Below are 22685 nucleotides of genomic sequence, written 5' to 3' on the forward strand. Positions count from 1 at the left end.
CATGGGAATTCACCAGTACTGCACCATCTGCTCAACATTTGGAAGAAGATTCACGTAGAAAGGAAAAAAAACAATTGATCAACTACCAAAATTAATATTGATGCAAAATCAACGAATCCCCTTCACAATAGATAACCTTTCCTTTAGAGAATGGGAGAGAAAAGGGATCAAAAGAATAGAAAATTGTTTTTCGGGAAATAAATTACTATCTTTTGAACAAATGAAGTGCAAATATGGTATAACTCACGTTACAATGTTTGCATACCACCAACTAAAAACCTACTTGAAGGACAAATTGGGAAGCAGGCTGAGGTTACCAGAAGGAAGAAATTTTGAATATGTGATTACAGACACAATGATAATTAAAAGATTTATAACAAACATGTACATCAAACTGCAAGAGAAGGAGAACGAGGAAACAAGCTGTAAACCCAAACAAAAATGGGAACAAGATCTAAACATAAAGATAAAGAATGAAACATGGGAAAAGCTATGCTCCGGAACTATGAGAAATACAATAAACACGAGATTACGCATGATACAATATAATTGGTTACACAGGCCATACACCATGCCCCAAAAGTTAAATAAATGGGACCCAACAGTAGCAGATAGATGTTTCCGCTGTAAGAAGGAAACGGGAACAACAGTATATGCAATTTGGGCATGTGAGAAAGTGGAAAAGTTTTGAGAAGATCTAAATCAGGTATTAAATAAAATCACAAAAAGCAACATCCCAAAAAATCCAGAGATCTTTCTTCTAAGTAATATAAGAAGTAAAGAACTTGGACTCAATTTGGATGGAGCACAAAAAAGATTTATTATGATAGCCTTAGCTGTAGCAAAAAAATGTATTATGTCAACCTGGAAATTAGAAGATAGCCTGAGAATACAGCAATGGTTCATAGAAATGAATAAATGTATTCCATTGGAAAAAAAATAACATATAATTTAAGAAATAACATCACAGTATTCGAACAAATTTGGGAACCGTACATGGAACACAACAGAGAAGTCCTACTGCAGACCTCCACCACCTAAAATGACAGAAGGAGAAGATGACGAAATGAACTGACCCAGTATGTAAAAGTAGAAGACACAAATTTCTTGTTTATTTTCATTGTGTGATGACATTGTTTAATGGGTTTAATGTATCGTATATATTGAACGTTGAATGGGTGGGGAGGGGGGGTGAAGGAGGGAGGGAAGGGAGGGGGGAAAAAGGGGAGAAAATGACACTGTGTATATTCAAGAGGGAAATGTTTGTGTGTATTTTGGTCGGTATGGATCATAGTGTGAAAAATAATTTTTTTTTAAGTTGAAATCACAGTTGATGCCGAAGACCCTCAAGATTCTACAGACCAGATGTCATGATGCTGGAGTCCCCATTAGGCAGAAGAGCACAAAACTCACTGCTTTACATACTCTATGTATTATTAGAGGACAATATTTAATTTTGTTTTTTGTCACATACATCCTTACTCCATGAGTGATTCTAATAGAAGTATTAATAATTAAAATATTATAAAACATGGTAACAGGCCTTTCCGGCCCACGAGCCCGCACTTCCCAAATACACGATGTGACTAATTAACCTACTAACTCTTTGGAATATGAGAGGAAAACAGAGCACCCGAAAGAAACCCACACAGACACGGAAGAATTCCCGAACTCTTTATGGACAACCATGGATTCGAACCCAGGTCATTGGTGCTGTAATAGCATTGTGCTAACTATTTCACTAACTGTGCCACACTAATCATTCTGCTCTAACAAGTTATTGCTTGTAATTTTGTTTTGTCTGTGTTCTTCCTACATTCATTTGAATCCTCGAAACCTGCTTGTACCATTACAAAAATCTAAGATGAAGTAACAATCCAGTGATCATTGGGGAGGCAGATTTCCTTTGAGTTCACTGCCTCCTAGTGGACCTCAAGGGACGGCACCTAGTGAATGCCAAGACCTTCCAGACCTTCTCGCTCAGCGAAATCAAATTACTGGCCCCACACCTGGACTCTGTGACTTTGTCAGGCAACGAATTTGCCAGAGTACTAGCAGAGTTCCTGACCATTATTACACTGCAGTTCTCCACAGATGCCCCTAAGTATGGTGTATACGCGATACATTCCCATTCAAGGACCACAGCTACACGCCTGGGCACTCAGGCTGCCACCCTACAAACTCCTCCTCACTACGGAGGAGTTCAGGAAGATAGAGGAGATGGGGATCATCTGGCACTCAGACAGCCCGTGGCCCTCTCCGCTGCACATGGTGCCCGTCGGCTGGAGGCCATAAGGCGAATACAGAAAGCTCAACGATGCCACCATGGCAGACTGCTACCCAGTGCCCCACATTCAGGTCTTTACACCAACTTACATAGGGTACACATCTCATCAAAGGCTGACCTGGTCCGCGGGTATCGCCAGATTCCCGAACACCCCAGCGATGACCCCAAGACAGCCCTTATCACCCCATTGGCCTATTTGAGTTCCTACAGATGCCTTTCAGACTCAAGAATGCGGCACAGACATTCCAGCGGCTCATGGATTCAGTGGGGTGTGACTTGGATTTTATCTTCATCTACTTAGATGATACCCTGATCACCAGCTGTTCACACCAAGAGTGTTGACACACCTGCGTCAACTCTGCCACTGCCTGAGTGAATACGGCCTGGCCGTCAACCCCACGAAGTGCCAGTTTAGGCTGTTGGCCATCGATTTCCTTGGGTACGCATTGACCAGCATGAAGCAGTTCCCTTGCCAGGAAAAGTCGAGGCCATTCCCCAGTTTTCAGGCCCAGTACAGTCAAGGGCCTGGAGGAGTTCGTGGGCATGATCAACTTTTACCACTGATTCCTACTGCACTGCAATCTTGGGCCTGCAACTTCAAGACATTCTCATCGGCCCAACAGGCAGCAAGCTCCTCTGTGACGTGTCCACCAGCCAACCCCGGCCCACTGTTCCAGCTGCTTGGAGGCATCGTGCTTTTGGCACACTACATGGTTTGGCCCACTGTCCATTCAAGCAACCATCCAACTGGTGGCAGATAGATTTGCCTATGCAAGCAGGTCGGGCACTGGAACTGATGTGATGGTGAGTGTTTAGGACATTGCAGATCCTAGGATCTCCCAGACCTAGATCAGAAAACAGCATTAAAAAGTTCTAAAATTGAAAATGAATCCTGCCCGATTAAAGAAAGAGGATGAAGAAGCTTCATTAACAAAAAAAGGGAAGGCACAATGAGGAAATGGGCAGCCTGACAAGGATCTAAGGCAAGTGGAGGTGCCTTGTGTTGGGAATAATGACGCTTTAAAATGACTGAAAAAGACGCACCCCCCCGACCCCGGCCACAACGGGAGTCCTGCAGTCAGGCTGCTGCCAGAACAGAGGAGTGGTCCTGTGTGGCCGAGAAGTTAGTATGGGCTCCAGGACAGGAGAAAAGGAGCGAGAGGGGACAGCTACTTCTCCCTCACAACTCACAAGTTTGCACGCTAATCGGCAGGCTCTCTGACAGCCGGGATCCGCTAGTGGGGTGTTGAGTCGAGAGTCAGCGGGCTCAAGTGGAGCCAGCGCGAGCTTGGGATTGGTGCGCTCAGACGAGAACGCAGAGTGGGCTGGGTCGGACAGCGACCGCGGTAATGATGAAGGCCATTGAGTTGGCGATGTGGGTCCATGGGATGGCAGTGGTCGAGAGAGCGAGGGACCCAGCCACGAGGTCAGGAGAGGTCGGAAGGCCTGGCTGCTACAGGAAATGGAGGAGGAGGAGCCTGGATCCCTCCTGAAGAGAAATTTTACAGACTCTGACCCAAATGGAAAAGCTAGTGGACAGAAGGGCCGGAGACATGTCAGAAAAATTAGACAGGATGGAGAGGGCCCTGGTGAATATAACAGGAAGGATGACAGAGGTAGAGGAAAGATTGGGGTCAGGGAGGATATAATTGCCACAATGGAGCAAGAAATTAAAGGTCTCTTTAAAGAAAAAGATGAGGTATGGGAGGAATTGGACTTTCTGAAGAACTTCACAAAACACTGCAACATTAAAATAGTGGGAATGAAAGAATTGGAGGGGGGGATTCTTACAGAGTTCTTAACTAAATGAATCCCCGAAGTATGAGGAAAGGAGGTGCTGGGAACCCCCATTAAAATAGAAAGAGCCTTTAACCCCCAATCCCTAAGCCAGGACTGGGACAAAGACCCTGGTCGATCCTTATAAAGTTAAAGTATTTTCAAGATCATGAAAAAATATTAGGGGTGGCGGCAAAAGAGACAATTCAGAGGGGAGCTCTCTTGGAGTACAGGGGGTTTAAAGTGTTCTTTTATCCAGATATTAGTGTAGTTCTGCTCAAGAAGCAGAAAGACTTTGAACCGGTTAAGCGATTGGCAAACCAAAAGGGCTGTGATTGTGTTCTACGTTATCCCACTACCTTGAAAATTATATTGACGGGGTGGGGGTACAGGGGAAGGAAATTCTTTTACAGATAAAGAGAAAGTGTATCAGTTTATAAATACCCTGCTGGCACGAAATAGTGGAAAAGAGTAAAAGGGGCAATAAGACTTAAAAATTATTAAAGCTGATAGACTAGGAGGACATGGATGTGTTTTATAAAGAATGGGCTTTTGGCTGTTTTCTGATTTTAAAAAAAAGATAAAAGATGTTATATGTAAGGGTCTGGGGGGTTCTGGGACTGGACGGGTGGAGAGAGGTGAGGGTGAAGATGGAGAGTCATGGTGACCGCATGGTAAGAAGCATTGGTGGTAAGAGGAGGAGGGAGACTACTAGAGCAGAGGGCTGTTGAGATTTATGTATGGTGTGTGTTGGGTATATGTTCCCTTTTATTATACAGAATGAGTGGGTATGTAAGTTATGGTGTTGTGGGCGAATAGGTTTGTGGTGTTCTTTTTTCTTCCTCAGGGCTTGTCACAGCTCAGATGGAATGGAGCAAACAAGTGGATGGTAAGAGGTTGGGAGTGCAGTGGGGACGGCAGTGGAGATGGGGGGGAAAACATTTAGGGAGGGAAGTCGGGTGTAATGGCTAAAAATGAATGGTTTAAACAGGTCACTGAAACGAAAAAGGGTCTTGGCACACATGAAGAAAATGGGGATAGATCTGGCCTTCCTCCAAGACATGCATTTAACAGAGCGGGAGCATCAGAAGCTAATCCTCCTCATTTGGCTCAAAGGCAAAGTGGTAGCAATTCTAGTGGGGAAGCGTGTTCCAGTGCAGGTACAGAGGGTGATTACAGACAAAATGGGAAGATTCATTATGGTCCACTGTCAGATATATTCAGAACCCTGGGCCCTGTGAATGTCTATGCCCCCAATTATGAAGATAAAAATGTATACAGGACATTTCCCTACGATTGGCAGAGGCAAATGAAACTATTCTTATGGTGGGGGTGGGGGGGGACTTTAATCTATGTCTGGATCTGGTGCTGGATAAATCCACAAAATGAATAACTACGACGAGAGTGACAAAAGCCACCAATGACTGCATGAGAGAGCTGAATTTGATAGATGTGTGGCGGAAAAAAAATCCAAGAGAGAGAGGGATTATTTGTTTTACTCAATGCAACATGACTTCTACTCTAGAATAGACATTTTTCTGGCTTCAGCCCATATAGACGGTAGGATCATGGAAGCTGAGTATGGGGCAAGGCTTCACTCGGACCATTCACCCTCTGGTTTTGACTATAGAAATGCCATATAAGCAGGACACAGCATATAGGTGGCATCTTAATACTCTGTTTTTGAAAAAGCTGGAGTTTTGTAGTTTCACAAGAGCTGAAATAGCCCTGTTTTGTGAGACCAACTGCCCCTCTACTCCAGATAAATTCCTTCTGTGGGACACTCTTAAGGCATACTTGAGGGGCCAGATAATGGGTAGACAAAGATGGTCAAGTAAAGTTATTTGAGGGAGATGGAGGAATTGGAAAAGGACATTACCCAATTAGAGAAGTATTTTCAGAAATCAGGCTTAGAGGATCACGATAGAGCCCTTACAAACAAGAAATTGCAATATAATATGCTTCAGACATATAGTATGGAAATGCCCTTACAAGGTCGAGGCAAAAGTGTTATGGGGGGCGTGGCAAGATGGCGTAAGGATCAGACGTGCCTTCCAGTCCTCTCCTGACTCTATCTTATTGTTTTGTCTAGAAATGCCCGTTAAAATTCTTTAAAAGTTTAGATAACTTCAGTGCTGTTAATTTAACTTATGATGGTACAATTGGTGGAAAAGAGCAAAAAAAAAACGACAACAGATCATCAAAAAACTACATTTTCCAAAAGTTCAAGTTTTGGAGCCTACCTACAGGAAAGACATCGGGGCTCAGCCTGAAATGGATCCCAGGAGAGAGGTACAGCTTTCGGATGTAGAGATCAATGTTACATCGGTAGAGCCCTCTAAAGAGGGCGCCAAACAGCCTTTAGAACAAAGAGTTACTCAGGTTCGCACATGTGCAGTAGCATCTGATGGCAATGTTATGAATGAACCACTTGTAGTAACATCAGTTGAAGTACCGGCTGGGGAAAGGCATTTGTCAACTGTAGCGGTGGCACTGCAAACTGCACCTCTTGAGATAAAAGAACCTATACAACTTGATGTACTGGGAGAAATTAATACATTATGGACTGGGGAAAATCCCGGCCAGCGTCCTCCAGTCACTGCTGGAAAGGCTGTGGCTGGGGTTTCCACACGCAGCTATACTACAAGGAAGGCAACCAGAATGAAGGAAGCAACAGAAGACCCTTTGGTTATGCAGAAGAAGAATGAATCTGTTGAGCCAGAATCTCTTCCAATTGAAAAGATTCTTGTGAATCTTGAATCTAAATTATGTTATACAATGCAGGGATTATCTAAGATTATGACTGAACTTGGTACTAGGTTTAATACTCTGATGGAAATAAATTCTCAACAGATGGCTGAGTTTGGAGCTTTTAAGCTTGAAGTGAGAGATAAATTTAATTCGTGTGAAGAAGATATAGATGAAATACGAGATCAAGTTTCAGATGTGACCAAAATGGTCGAAGACTTACAAACTCAAAATAAAAATTTGGTGAAAAAGATTGATTATTTGGAAAACCAATCCAGACGGAACAATATAAAGATTATTGGTTTGCTGGAAGGAGAGGAGAGGAGAGGCGAGGCGAGGAGAGGAGAGGAGAGGAGAGGAGAGGAGAGGAGAGGAGAGGAGAGGAGAGGAGAGGAGAGGAGAGGAGAGGAGAGGAGAGGAGAAGAGAAGAGAAGGACAGAAAAGAAAAGAGTCCGGGGCAGGTAAGAAAACTTTTTTAAAAGTCTCTTACCAGGGTCTGCGGGGAGGAGTTGGCGTCGGAGGCGGCCATTGGTCGAGCCAGCGTACAGGAGAGTGTGACGGGAAGGTAAGGTCTTTTTAAAGACTCTTACTGGGGACAGAGCTTAGCAGTAGGGAGAGGAGAGGAGAGGAGAGGAGAGGAGAGGAGAAGAGAAGGACAGAAAAGAAAAGAGTCCGGGGCAGGTAAGAAAACTTTTTTAAAAGTCTCTTACCAGGGTCTGCGGGGAGGAGTCGGCGTCGGAGGCGGCCATTGGTCGAGCCAGCGTACAGGAGAGTGTGACGGGAAGGTAAGGTCTTTTTAAAGACTCTTACTGGGGACAGAGCTTAGCAGTAGGGAGAGGAGAGGAGAGGAGAGGAGAGGAGAAGAGAAGGACAGAAAAGAAAAGAGTCCGGGGCAGGTAAGAAAACTTTTTAAAAAGTGTCTTACCAGGGTCTGCGGGGAGGAGTCGGCGTCGGAGGCGGCCATTGGTCGAGCCAGCGTACAGGAGAGTGTGAAGGGGTTAATTGGTAAAAGGCCAATAAATAAGAGGGACAGCGAGCGGGCCAGCGAGTGAGTGGCCCAGGGAAGGAGTGGGACTTCCAGGCTTTGGCTCATCAGGCTTCGGCGAAAGCAGGCGGAGAGAAAGCTAAGATAGTCTTCATTACTTCTTCATTGGGGTAAGGGATGAGTGTTAAGGCTGTGTGATGTTGGGAGTGCCGGATGTGGGAGGTCCTGGAGTCTTCCAGACTCCCGGATGTCCATATCTGCACTAGGTGTGTCGAGCTGCAGATTGTCAGGGACCGTACCGTGTTAGGGAACTAGAGCTGCAGCTCGATGACCTCAGGCTGGTTAGGGAAACAGAGGTAGTCATAGACAGGAGTTACAGCCAGGTGGTCACGCCAGGGCCACGGGAGGATGAAAGGTGGGTAACTGTTAGGAGAGGGACAAAAGAACGTAAGGTGCCAGAGACGAGCCCTGTGAATGTAACCCTCAGCAATAAGTACGCCTCTTTGAGCACTGTTGAGGGGGACATCAAGGTTGGGGGGAGTGACAGTGGCTGTGCCTCCGGCACGAGGTCGGCCCCTGTAGCTCAGAAAGGGAGGGAAAGGAAGAGGAGGGCAATTGTGGTAGGAGACTCCATAGTTAAGAGGACGGATAGGGGATTCTGCGGACGCAGCAAGGAGAACCGGATGGTGGTTTGCCTCCCTGGTGCCAGGGTCCGAGATGTTGCTGCTCGTGTCCCAGATATCCTAAAGTGGGAGGGACAGGAGCCAGAGGTCGTGGTACATGTAGGTACCAATGACATAGGGAGAATTAGAGAAGAGGTCCTAAAAAGTGAGTACAGGCAGTTAGGTAGGGAGTTAAAAAGAAGGACCGCAAAGGGGGTAATCTCTGGATTACTCCCTGTGCCACGTGACAGTGTGAATAGAAATAGAATGAGGTGGAGGATTAACACGTGGCTGAAGGGGTGGAGTAAGGGGCAGTGTTTTAAGTTTCTGGATAACTGGGACCTTTTTTGGGGGAGATGTGACCTGTACAGTAAGGACGGGTTACACTTAAATCCCAGGGGGACCAGAATCCTGGCAGAGGTATTTGCTAGGGCTACTCAGGATCCTTTAAACTAGAATGGTTGGGGGGAGGGAACAAATTAGTACAGAGCATTAAGGAGAAGGTTAGAATGCAAACAATGAAAGTTTGTAGTAAGTATTTGAATATGGATGGGCAGGTGATAGAGAAGGGAAATGCTCTGGAAGAAGATGAAGGGCAATTGGCAGGAAAAGTAAATAATGTTGTTCTTAAAGATGAGGGAAAACAGGGATTAAAAAATGGGAAATCGCTGAAATTCATATATTTTAATGCCAGGAGTATTGTAAAAAAGGTGGATGAGCTGAAGGTGTGGATTGATACTTGGAAGTATGATGTGGTAGCGATTAGTGAGACATGGTTGCAGGAGGGATGTGATTGGCAACTGAATATCCCTGGGTTTCGTTGTTTTAGGTGTGATAGAGTCGGAGGGGCAAGAGGAGGTGGGGTTGCATTGCTTGTCATGGAAAATATTACAGCGGTGCCTAGGAAGGATAGATTAGAGGGCACATCCACGGAGGCTATTTGGGTGGAACTGAGGAGTAAGAAAGGAGAGGTTACACTTGTAGGGGTGTATTATAGACCACCCGGAGGGGACCGAGACCTAGAGGAGCAAATCTGTAGGGAGATAGTAGATATTTGTGATAAGCACAGGGTTGTAATTATGGGAGATTTTAATTTTCCACATATAGATTGGGAAACACATTTTGTGAAAGGAATGGATGGGTTAGAGTTTGTGAAATGTGTGCAAGATAGTTTTTTACAACAATATGTAGAGGTGCCGACCAGAGAAGGAGCAGTGTTAGATCTACTGTTGGCAAATGGGATGGGTCAAGTGACGGAGGTAAGTGTTGGCGAGCACTTCGGGTCCAGTGATCATAATGCCATCAGCTTCAATATCATTATGGAAAGAGAGAAATCAGGGCCAAGGATTGAGGTTTTTGATTGGGGAAAAGCTAGATTTGAGGAGATGCGAAAGGACTTGCAGGGTGTGCATTGGGACAATTTGTTTTATGGGCAGGATGTAGTAGAGAGATGGAAGTCTTTTAAAGATCAGATTTTGAGAGTGCAAAAGCTTTATGTTCGTGTTAGGTTAAAAGGAGGGGCAAAAGGTTTGAGAGAGCCGTGGTTTTCAAGGAATATTGGAAACTTGGTTCGAAGAAAAAGGGAGGCGTACATTAGATATAAGAAGCATGGAGTTAAGGAGATGTTTGAAAGATACATTGAATGTAAGAGGAATCTTAAGAGAGGAATTAGGAAAGCTAAAAGAAGGTACGAGAAAACTATGGCAAGCAGGGTGAAAACTAATCCAAAAGAGTTCTACAAATATGTTAATGGTAAGAGGAAAGCTAGAGACAAAATCGGTCCCTTAGAAAATCAGAGTGGAAAACTGTGTGTGGAACCTAGAGAAATGGGGGAGATATTGAACAGTTTCTTTTCTTCGGTATTCACTAAGGAGAAGGATATTGGGAGATGTGGGATAAAAAAAGCAAATTGGGTAAATATGGGGAATATAGAGATTACAAAAGGTGTAGTTTTAAGGCTTTTGAAGAATATAAAGGTGGATAAGTCTCCGGGACCAGACGGGATCTTCCCCAGGACATTGAGAGAAGTGAAGGAGGAAATAGCAGAGGCTCTGGCGGTAATTTTTCAAATGTCATTAGATATGGGGATAGTGCCGGAGGATTGGCGCATTGCGCATGTGGTTCCGTTATTTAAAAAGGGTTCAAGGAGGAAGCCTGGCAACTATCGGCCTGTAAGTTTGACGTCTGTGGTAGGTAAATTAATGGAGAAAATTCTTAGAGATAGTACTTATAAACATCTGGATAGACAGGGTCTGATCAGGAGCACTCAACATGGATTTGTGGGAGGAAGGTCATGTTTGACCAATCTGATTGAATTTTTTGAAGAGGTGACTAGGAATGTGGATGAGGGTAGCGCAGTGGATGTTGTCTATATGGACTTCAGTAAGGCCTTCGATAAGGTACCACATGGAAGGTTAGTTAGGAAGGTGCAGTCTTTAGGTATAAATTTTGAGATAGTCAAATGGATTGAACATTGGCTGAAAGGGAGAGGCCAGAGAGTGGTAGTGGATAATTGTCTGTCAGGTTGGAGGCCGGTGACCAGTGGTGTGCCTCAAGGATCTGTATTGGGCCCATTGTTGTTCATTATATACATTAATGATCTAGATGATGGGGTGGTGAATTGGATTAGTAAATATGCAGACGATACTAAGATAGGTGGAATAGTGGATAATGAAGAAGGTTTTCAAGGATTGCAGAGGGATTTGGGCTGCTTAGAAAAGTGGGCTGAAAAATGGCAGATGGAATTTAATGCTGATAAGTGTGAGGTGCTTCATTTTGGTAAGAAGAATCAGAATAGGACATATGTGGTAAATGGGAGAGCATTGAGGAATACAGAAGAGCAGAAAGATTTAGGAGTAACGGTACATCGTTCCCTGAAGGTAGAAACTCACGTGAATAGGGTGGTGAAGAAGGCTTTTAGTATGCTGGCCTTTATCAATCATTGCATGGAATATAGGAGTTGGGAGGTGATGTTGAGATTGTATAAGGCGTTGGTGCGGCCTAATTTGGAGTTCTGTGTGCAGTTCTGGTCGCTTAATTATAGGAAGGATATAAACAGAGTGGAGAGAGTGCAGAGAAGGTTTACCAGAATGTTGCCTGGGTTTAAGCATCTGGAGTATGGGGAAAGATTGGACAGATTGGGTCTTTATTCTTTGGAGTGTAGAAGGTTGAGAGGGGATTTGATAGAAGTATTTAAGATTATGAAAGGGATAGACAGAATGGATGTGGATAGACTATTTCCGTTAAGAGGAGGAAAGTTTAAAACAAGAGGACATGAGTTAAGAATTAAGGGCCAGAGGTTTAGAGGTAACATGAGGGGGAACTTCTTTACTCAGAGAGTGGTAGCTGTGTGGAATGATCTTCCGGGAGAAATAGTGGCGGCAGAGTCAATTGTATTATTTAAGAAAAGGTTGGACAGGTATATGGATGAGAAGAAGATGGAGGGTTATGGGCATTGTGCAGGGAGGTGGGACTAGAAAGGGGTGTTTGGTTCGGTGCGGACTAGAAGGGCCTAATGGCCTGTTTCCGTGCTGTAATTGTTATGTTATGTTATGTTAATGGAGGGACCAGACCCAAGAAAATGTTTTACTGAATGGATTCCGCAGGTGCTGGGTCAAGAACATTTCCCGGAAGGTATAATACTGGAACGTGCTCACAGAGCCTTGCGTAGAAGATCTATTTCAGGTCAAAGTCGAAGACCTGTTTTGGTTCGTTGCTTGAATTATTACGACAGAGAAATAATTTTACGAGTGGCTATTAGAAATGCACAACAGAGAAAATCACCCTTGATGATTCAAAATAATCGAGTTTTCTTCTATGCGGATTTGAGTCAAGAAGTTATGTTCCAACGACGGGAATTCAACTCTGCTAAAGAGTTGTTGTGGAAGAAAGGTTATAAGGCAACCTTTAGATATCCAGCTGTTTTGAAGGTTTTTCAAGATGGTTACCAACCAAAGTTCTTTGATTCTCCAAAGGAAGCTATAGCATTTGTCAAGAGCCGCCAATTACTCAGTTTCAACAGAGACGTAGTCTGCCGCGATCTCTAAGGAGACAAGAGATGGAAGAAAAGAGCCGTGCTCCAAGAAGGAATGGTTGTAATGGTGACTCGGCAGTTGGAGCTGATTAAAAGAAGAGTTGTTTTTTTTTTCTAATGTTTTTGTTAAAAAAAAGGAATATTAAATAATGATGATGTTAGTTTAAGATGAAGTGAGAGTTGGGGGAGAGAACTGGATAGGCACTATTTCCTGAAAGTCATCTGCTTTGTGTGAGTTATCTCACACCCATTTTTTTTTGGGAGTTACCGCATTGCGCGGTTTAGACGGGAGGGGGTATTTTTAACCTCTTACCTGTTTTTTTTTTCTTTTTTTTTGTATTATTAGTTTTTTTTTATATTTTTTCTTTAACTTTAAGGTGAAAGGAGTGGTAATTCTGGTGTATATTATTTTGCTATTTTAGTTATAGAACGAAGGGAATAATGGTGAAAGTTATAAATTGAATTGTACAATCCTTAATGAGGCTTGAATTTTGTTTGTGGTTTATGCTCCATTTGTTGAAGATATAGATTTCGTTGTAGATGTGTTTTTATTATTTGGATATCTGAATTTTAATGTAATGATTGGGGATATTTAAATGTGGTATTGGAGCTTTTATTGGATAATTATTCAAGAGTAAAAGGGAAAAATGGTGGAAGAGTACTAAAATTGAATTGTACAATGCTTAATGAGGTTTGAATTTTGTTTTAAGATGGTGGTTTATGTGACTAATATGATGATAGATGTGAAGTTAGTTGATATTTGGTGAAGGGTTATCTCTATAGAGAAATTTTTTTTTCATCTTTTTTTTCTCATCCTACAATTTTTTTTAAAGAATTGATTATTGTTTAAGAATTTTTGATAGACAATGTTACTAACTTTACTAATTTTTATATTAAGTTTGAGTTAAATATATGTTTCATCTTAACTCTGTTTGTTAAATATATGCATTTAAGTTTGATTTAAATATGTTTTTTAAGTCTGATATCTTAGTATTAATTACTTCTCTTTTTGTTAGTATTTTAATCGGTTATGTTTTTGTTTTTTTTTTGTAAGTGGGTTTTTTTCTCACATATATTATTAAGTTTATTAATTCTTCACTCTTTATTTTGGGGGGAAAGGGGGGGTTGGACTAATTTGAGTTGGGTTATTCATGTGTAATAATTATTGGGGAGGGTATAGTTTATTTAGATTACTGATACTGTATTGTAATTTTATTATTTTATTCTTAATTTTTTTTAATGTAATCCTATATGTTATTCATGTTATAAAATCTTAAATAAAGTTTAAAAAAAAAAGCAAAAGTGTTATGGGTTGGGGGAAAGAGCTCACAAGGTCCCCACTTGGCAGTTAAGGGCAGAACAAGCCTCTAGAACAATCAATGCAATACAAACAGGGAATGGCCAGATCTCGTATTAACCAAAGGAAATTAATGAAGGATTTTATGAAGGACTGTATAAATCTGAATTGACTGGGGATCCTAATCAAATGGATGAGTTTCTGGCCAGATTGATTCTCCAAAATTTAAGCCTGGAGGGGCAGGTGAGACTAGACCTTACAGAGGAAGAGCTGGGTAAAGCATTGAGTGCACTACAAACTGGCAAGACTCTGGGGTAGGATGGATTCCCACCTGATTTTTATCGAGAATTTAGGGTCTTACTAATGCCTTTGTATCTGGAGGTGATACACCAGGTAATGGAGACATGGACCCTTCCAGAATCTTTCACAATGGCAATTGTTATGACGATCTTGAAGAATGGTAAAGATCCACTTTTGTCCTCCTCTTACAGACCAATTTCCCTGCTGAATACTGATTATATGATCCTTGCCAAGATCCTGGCAAACAGATTGCCTTTGTATCTGCCAAAATCAATAAACAAAGACCACGCAGACAACATTGGCAGACTGTAGAGTGCAATGCATCTGGCACAAATTAGAAATGAGAGGGATTTGGCTGTTTCCCTGGATGCAGAGAAGGCTTCTGAGAGACTGGAGTGGGAATTTTTATTTAAAGTGCTGGAGAAAGTGGGGCTAAGGCCAACTTTCGAAATTGGATTAGGGCGCTATATCATGTACCCAAGGAAAATGTTGCAACCAATGGATAAATTTCTTCAGCTTTCCCACTTTCCAGATCTAGTAGACAAGGGTGCCCACTATCACTGGCTCTCTTTATTCTAGCAATGGAATTATTGGCTGAGGCCATTCACCAGGATCCAGACATTAAAGGTTATAGAGTGGACCAGGAGGAGCACAAAATAAAACTTATTTGCTGATGACATGCTAATATATCTAACAGACCCTGCGACTTCTTTGCCTTGACTGAACATGGTACTGGAGGACTATGGGAAACTCTCTGAGTACAAGATCAATTGGGGAAAAAGTGAAGTGATGCTACTCACTGAGGGGAACTTAAAGAAAATAGCATTTTAAAGTGGCCACAGGAGGGGATCAAATACCTAGGAGTTAACATTGATGGCACGTTGAATAATTTGTACAAATTAAATTATGCCTCCTTGCTGGACAGAGTCGAGGAGGATTTAAATAGATGGATGTCCCTGCCTAAAACATTAGTGGGCAGGATAAACAGCATCGAAATGAATGTGTTGCCAAGATTCTAGTATCTTTTTCAAACATTGTCCGTGTTGTTGCCCCTGGGTTTCTCAAACAGCTGCTACACAAAGTCAGAATGATTATCTGGTATGGTAAGGTGACAAGGGTCTCTATGGAAAAATTAACATGGGACTAAAGTCTAGACAGATTGAGGATGTCAGACTTTAAAAAATACTATTGGGCAGCTCAGTCAAGATACCTTGCCTCTCGCTTCATGGCACAAATTGATCTGTACCTGGTGGACGAGAGGACTTTATTTATAAATGGGACACTAAATTGCTGTCAGGAAAGAAGAGCAGCCCCATATAAAAACAAGTGATTAATATCTGGAACAAATTTAACCAAAATTTGAACATCAAAGTGGGGCTGTCCCCAAAAACGACCCTGACTCCTAATAAGTTAATACCATTAACAGTAGGTAACAAGATCCTGGACACCTGGCACCATAATGGCATCAGGTGCATAAAGGACTGTTACAAGCAGGGGAAATTAATGTTGTTTGAGCTGCTAAAAAAACAAATATGACTTGCCAAATCAGACATTCCACTGCTATCTTCAAATAAGATCTTTTTTACGGGACATATTGGGTCCAAGTTTGGCCCTATCTCGGTGGAGTGCCATAGAGACCATGATTCGAAGGGGGGGTGAAAAGAAATTCATTTCTTCAATATATTTCCTGCTCTAGTCGATGGACCCAACCAGGCCTCCATAGATCGAGAAAAAGATGGGAGTCGGACTTAGGTATTGTAATTGATGAGGGATACTGGTCCGACTTATGCCGGGACAGCATGACCACGGTCATCAATGCAAGGTACAGGTTGGTGCAAAATAATTTCTTGCACCTGATGTATCTAACTCTGTAGGAAATAATCAGGTCAAAACCAGAACTCTCGGACCAATGTTTCAAATGCGGCATGGCAACTGAGTCGTCCGTGCATGCAATCTGGCCATGTGCCAAGGTGAGGCCCTTTTGGGAAGAACTAGGCCAAGTCCTAGAGAAAATCATAGATAAACAATTCCCACAGGTCCCAGAGTTGTTCCTGTTGGGAAACATAATGGACATAAGGCTTACAATGAAGCTGTCCAAATTTCAAAACCAATTTGTATTAATCATCTTAGCAGTGATCAGGAAGTGCTCTGCGACAACTTGGAAGCCCGACTCTAATCTTAGTATCGAACGATGGAATATAGAAATACAGAACTGTGTTCCCCTGAAAAAAAAACATAACTTAAGAAACAAATATGATACCTTTCGAAGGATCTGGCAGCCGTACATGCACCACATAGGCGTATGGCAGTGATTGATTTCCCCCATTCCCTGCTGTGGCGTCCTCACCCCCCCCCCCTCCACTCCCGCACTAATCCTGATCAAGGAAAGTCAGGAACTTATATTGGCCCAATGGCTGCGCATTGAACTGCAACAATCCCTATTCCCTAATTATTATTTATTTCCCTGGGGTAAAAAGTTTTTTGTTGTTGGTTGAAGTCAGGATGAGCTGTCTTGTATTAGATGTGGGGGTGGGGGTGGGGGGAGGGGGGCTGTATACAGTCAATAATGAGAATGGAGTTTATGTAAATTTGAATACGAGTTGCCAATGAAGGCACTAACAATGTATATGACTGTACAAACTTGCATGAAAATACAAATAATTTTTTTTATATAGTAGGTTGGGCACTGGGCCAGGACATGTGAAGGTCCCCCTTCAACCCTTCCAGCTGACGTACAGGAGGTTTGAGCATGTCCACGTGGACGTTGTCGATCCGCTGCCGTCTCCCTGGGGGAAGGTACCTGTTCACCATGGTCGACAGGTTCACCAGGTGGTCAAAAGCTGTACTGCTCCCTGACACATGCACAGAGTACTGCACCAGAGCCCTCATTGCAAGCTGGGTTGCATGTTTTGCCCTTCCTGCCAAATTCGCAGTTCACGTCCAGCCTAAGTCAGCACTGACATAGCTACTTGTGACACAGCTGCACCATACCACGGCCTACCATCTGAAGTCCAACCGCCTGGTAGAGTGTTTCAACTGGCACCTGAAGTCGGCCCTGATGGTGCGCCCCCGAGGCCAGGATTGGGTGGATGAACTCCCATGGCACCTTGGCATCCGCATGGCTCTTAAAGAAGATTTAGCCACTTCTTCGGTAGAGTTGTTATACGGCGCCCCACTGACGGTTCCAGGCGAGTTGTGCCAGCGGCACGTGGCACAGAGGAGACACCCTCAGCAGTGCTCACAAGACTCTGAGAGAAGGTAGGAACATTATCTTCTATTCCAACCTTGTGCCACAGCTGACATCTTCCTTTGTCCCCAAGGACCTCCAGGACTGCGATTACTTCTTCGTTCACAGGGGCATGTACCAGACTCCACTCCAGCGACCCTATGAGGGCCTGCATAAGGTGGTGCATCAGAATGGAACCACATGCATCCTCGACATGAGAGGCCATGAGGAAACTTTCACCATTGACTGCCTCAAGCCAGTACACCTTGACCTGGAAAACCCTGTGACTATGCCCCCCACAACCCCCCCCCCCACCACGCCAAAGAGATCGGCCACCCAATGGACTAAAGATGTGTTGGCTGTGGACTCCACACCTCCTAACACCAGTTCTGGCGGGTGCCCACGCACCAGACTAACCGGCTCATGAAGTCGCGGGCAAGTCCGCGGCAGATCTGACTGTGAGAGCTCTGGTTGCAGGATAAGCCCACAGCCTAGCGGCTGATGTCATTAAGGTCCCAGGAGTCGCAAGCATCATCGGGTTCGAGGGATTTAAGCATTTGGGAGAGTTCTATTAAAGTCAGATGGTTCAACTCACTTTTGACTCTGTGTGGTTCTTTAACTCACTGCACGCCTAGTGCAACTAGAGTATATACATTTCTGAGAGACTGGGAAGAGCAAAGCACATGGATCTATTTCCAGTCACATAGAGTCGTAGTTCTACATCAGGGAAACAGGCCTTTTGGCCCAATTTGTCCATACCAATCAATCTATTCCCATGGTCACTGTTTCAATATTGCCTTGTTTAACCTACCAAAATGCAACAGTTCACATTTGTCCAAGTTAAATTTAATCTCCCATTCCTTTGGCCAACTTTCCAGTTCATCTAGATCCTGTTATAAACTTAGGTTATCTTCTTCCTGTCCATAGACTGCACACAGTTAAGGTGATTGGTGTAAGATGGAGGGGGGGGGGGTAGAGGAGTTGAGTGAAGATGTAAATCATTCAGAGGGAGGTGAGTGGAGTCTGGAAGTTACTGCCTGACATTACAGTCACTGAGCATCTGAATAAACATCTGGACTGCCATAACTGGGATGGGAATTAGGACTAATCTGAATTGTCCTCTTTTAGGTGGAATAGATAAATGGGCCCCAAAGGTTTCCATCTCTGTTATATGATTCGAATAATGCTTGAAACATTGCATCAGTCAAGCGATGCAGATTAAAGGCTTCTTTTGTCGGATTAGGCAGCTTCAAAGCCATGTGTCTTGAAAATGCACAAGCTTTGCTTAATGGAAAGAGTAGACCTCTCTTTAACCACCCTCCCACCTACCCCAGTGGGAGACTGTGCTTTCTACAATGGCCTCATAACGACCTTAGAAGCCAGAGCACCAAAGTGGAAGCAAGTCATCCTTGATCCCATATGAGAATCTACAAAGGGAAAATATGCAGAGGACCTTCATCCCATATTCTACCCAAAGGCTGCCCACCGTCTCTGCTATGGTATGTACTGAGCTTGTCACTGTAACAATGCCACCAGTCTTTTCATATTCCTTGGAAACTCTAATAGCAAAAGAAAAACAGGAATGATTGCATGACAATTATTTAATTTGTGAAATTCTCCAATGTATACCACTTAGCTGAGGCATTTAATAAGATTACAGCAATGAAAGGATTATCATGAATATATTATTATATTTTGTTCAATGCACAAGTTTTTTCATGATATTGTTATGGATTATGACCTGTTATCATGTGAAAATATCCTAAATGAATGATTATTTATTTTTATGTTCGCTGCAAGTTTAGACAGTCATAATTATCACGGAGGAATTCCACTAGATTAATCATCAGATTTCTGGAGTCATTATATTCAATATGAAAACAAGTTGCAGTAATTTCAGGTCAGCTATAAATCCAGCAATGTGATTCCTTAAGGTATTGAAAAGCTCAAGTTTAAATTAAATGATGTGCCATAGTTTCCATTGTTAATCTAATTTGTCAACTGCTTAATAATTGAAAAAAATGAGAATGGATCGAGATTCAGCTTCACTTGATTATCTTTGTAATTCATGAGTATTTATTCGGGAATTTCCCCTCAGAAAATTAAATCTGCTTGAATGGGTACAATTTACAAAAATAATGGACTACCTTGCTGATATTTTGTGCACTTATTTTCACTTAAAATGTGCCTTCTGTTTCTTTTGTAATTGATGAAGCTCAATACTGCAAATATTTTAGGATCAGATTGTACCCCATCAGTGATAAGAAATGTAAAACAAACTGACATGGAAATGTAATTCCAACATGTGCCTGGATATTGGAGTTTACCCTACTTTGCATCTGCAGTGCCAATGTCCGCATCAATTTACCATATATAGTTTGAAAATTCAGGAAAAAAATGTTTAGATTCAATTATATGGGACCTGCACTGTGTTTCGATAAACACAGCTCATTTCATTATTGCACTGATTGCTGGTAAGTGAGTCAGCATTTAAAGAACAATACTGGATACACACAGAAAAGTGTCTGCCATGGAAGTGAGGGAAAAATGAGGAGGGAAGACTTTTCATTCTCTTGTATCCCTGAGACCTTCTAAAGGACAAAAGAGCTCAATCAGCTCTGAAGATATGACAGGACTTGTGCTTCTGTGAGGCGCTGGCTTATCATTGGGACGGAGGTTGCTGGAAGCAGCTTATAAAATAATTTAAAATGGTTGTAATCAGCGAAGGGAAATCCAGTGAATTATTTCACAGAATGCTGGCCATTGAAGAATGATATCGATGGCAACTTCAGGTTCAATGTGGCAGTGCAAATCTTTTTAAATTACCACCTTTTTCCCAAACCCAAATTTTATACTCCTAATATTTTTCTGGGTTAACGATATATGATGCAAGTTTTCCCAAAAGCTCCAATCCCATTAACAATGAAAGAAGCATGCAATGCATGATCCATGATATCGGGCAAATTCTAGTTGTGCTGAGATGAAACACAACTGTACACATCCAGTGTAATTTCCCAATAACATTGGTCAATGAAGATTTTGCTTCCTGAACACTTTTAGGTGTATTTTATGGATTTTGGGCTGCTTATCATGAAAGTCACCTTAACATTTTCCCATCACACACTTTTATTTTTAGATACAACCTACTTTTGTGATTCCTGATATATTTTATGTCTATCAATATATTGCCCACAAAGCAAACTGTTTTTGTCAGCCCAAGCATGACTGGCCATGAACACAGTAAATATTGTCTTAGGCCTGGGCATGCTTATTCAGGATAGATGCAGACAGGCTATAAAACAGCTCCCATATACAGATCCTGTGTATTACATTGACACAGACTGAATGCATGTTGATGTGCATGTTCTCCAGGCAATTACATAGTGAGTGCACTTAACAATAACTTCAGGAAGACTCAATACAGCAGAAATGTCTCGTCGATGTCGCCCCAACTTCAATACATTCTGTTACATTTGTGGTAAGTATACGTTTAAGGCTCAAAGACACAGCATGTCTGCACTTGTTAAGAAAGCCTATGAACTCTATTTTGGTTGTAAAATTGGTGACAAAGACCCGGGCTCCTCACATTTGTTGCGCAACATGTGTAGTCAACCTGAGAGCAATGTGTTGGCATTCTGTGATTAAAATGCTAAATTCAATAAAAGTTCAAGTTTCTCCAACTTCCTACCAGATAAAGCAAATATGAAATGAACTTTCTGTTCAGCTTGAAGTTGTCTATCATAATTCCCAATTCATTTTCAAGAAGCCAGGGTGTGAGGAATATTTTCCAATTTTGAATAAAAATATACTGTCCAGTGTATCATAATTTTGCCCTGGAAATAGTTGCTGGAGCAAACATATGTGCAACTTAGCTTTTATGTGTAATAATCACTTGAAAATATGAATTATTCCTTGGTAATTTTATTAAGAGCTCTTTGCGGTTGAATATCAACTTTTTCCAGAAATATGATCATAACCATTTCTGGGTCACTTCATGTTAGTCTGAAAATCAGACTGGTTCTTTCCTGCATGAATTTGCCTAAAACAGCTGCACCTCCAGTTGCAAATTAGCCAATTTTTTTTGGCTCTGCTTATGTTCAACTTTATTGCCATGTGTACCAAAGATGGAGTGATAGAGGTTGTTTTGTATGCAGACCATTTAGACATCTTAAACACAGGGTAGCAAATAAAGCAGTACAACAGAGTTGCAGCAAGAGATCATTGGTATGGAGAAAAAGGCAAAATAATTTTACTGTTGTTAGATTCATTCAGGAGTCTGATAATAGTAGGAAAGAAACTGTCCTTGAACCTTTTGGTACATGATCTCACACTGGTGAATCATCTTCCTGTTAGGAAGGGGAGTCCATTTTGCAGATATCTTCATGAAATGTGAGCACTTCTGAACACACTCTCAACTTGGGCTTCCAAGCCACAAAACCCATTTACAACTGCTTTGGTTGGTGTCCCTGACAGAGGCACCTGCACCACTATCCACATCTGATAACCACTACCCCCATCTGGGCACTCTCCATCCAGACAGCATTAACGATTATTTCTCCAATTTCTGTTAAACCCCTCTCTGAAATCCCTCTTTTTGCCTACCCCTGTCTCCTTATCTCTAGCTCCCCACTCCCTTCCCTTTTCTTTTAGAGCTACACTCCACCTTTTACTTCCCAGCTTTTTGATCTTCTTCCCACCTATGGCCTCTTCTTGCCTGTCAGCCAGTGCTCTTCCCCCTGTCCCTTGCCTCCCCCTCTCTTCTCCCCCTCAACACCACCCCCCCCTCCTCTTTTTATTCAGGTGCTTGGGTTTTTTTGTTGCTCATACCTTGATGAAGGACTCAGGCCTGAAATGTTGATTTCGCTTTACTTCCTATAAATGCTACATTACCAATTGAGTTTCTCCAGCACTTTTTTGTATTGCATTCAATCTTCCTGATTTCTGTTTAACTCCTCTCCAGTCTCACCTTGCATACATGCACCTATCTTGATAAACTTTTGTTCCAACAAAATTACTTCTGGAACCCATCCCCTCCCCATCCTAATCTTATTTGCCAGCCTCCTTATCCAGCTTGCCTTTCTAATTACAGCCCAATAGCCTGTAGTCACAGCCTTCTCCCCACCCTGATCCACACACCCCAAACCTCCAGATCTGTGTTGTTTCCCAATGGTACATTTATGACAAAGTAGATGTGCAACACCATTTCAGTGGAAACAGAGACATTAGGAGGTGACTGAGTTTTGCAATGGCTAGCTCATAACATTAGCAGTGGTTGGCAGACAGATGCTGGAAGCATTCCCCAAGAGATAGTTACAGCCATGAAACATCAAAACCATGACCAAAAAAAAGGAGACCATCATTCTAGATAGAG

At 42.5% G+C, this 22685-nt stretch overlaps 1 protein-coding gene across 1 annotated transcript in view; it reads right to left on the minus strand.

Annotated features, from left to right (window-relative positions):
• The window catches only part of ksr2 (kinase suppressor of ras 2), a 402678-nt gene that overhangs the window by 73380 nt on the left and 306613 nt on the right, over positions 1-22685 (minus strand). The window lies entirely within an intron of this gene.

The sequence above is a fragment of the Narcine bancroftii genome, chromosome 4 (genome assembly GCF_036971445.1).
Source record: "Narcine bancroftii isolate sNarBan1 chromosome 4, sNarBan1.hap1, whole genome shotgun sequence".
Classification (NCBI taxonomy): Eukaryota; Metazoa; Chordata; class Chondrichthyes; order Torpediniformes; family Narcinidae; genus Narcine; species Narcine bancroftii.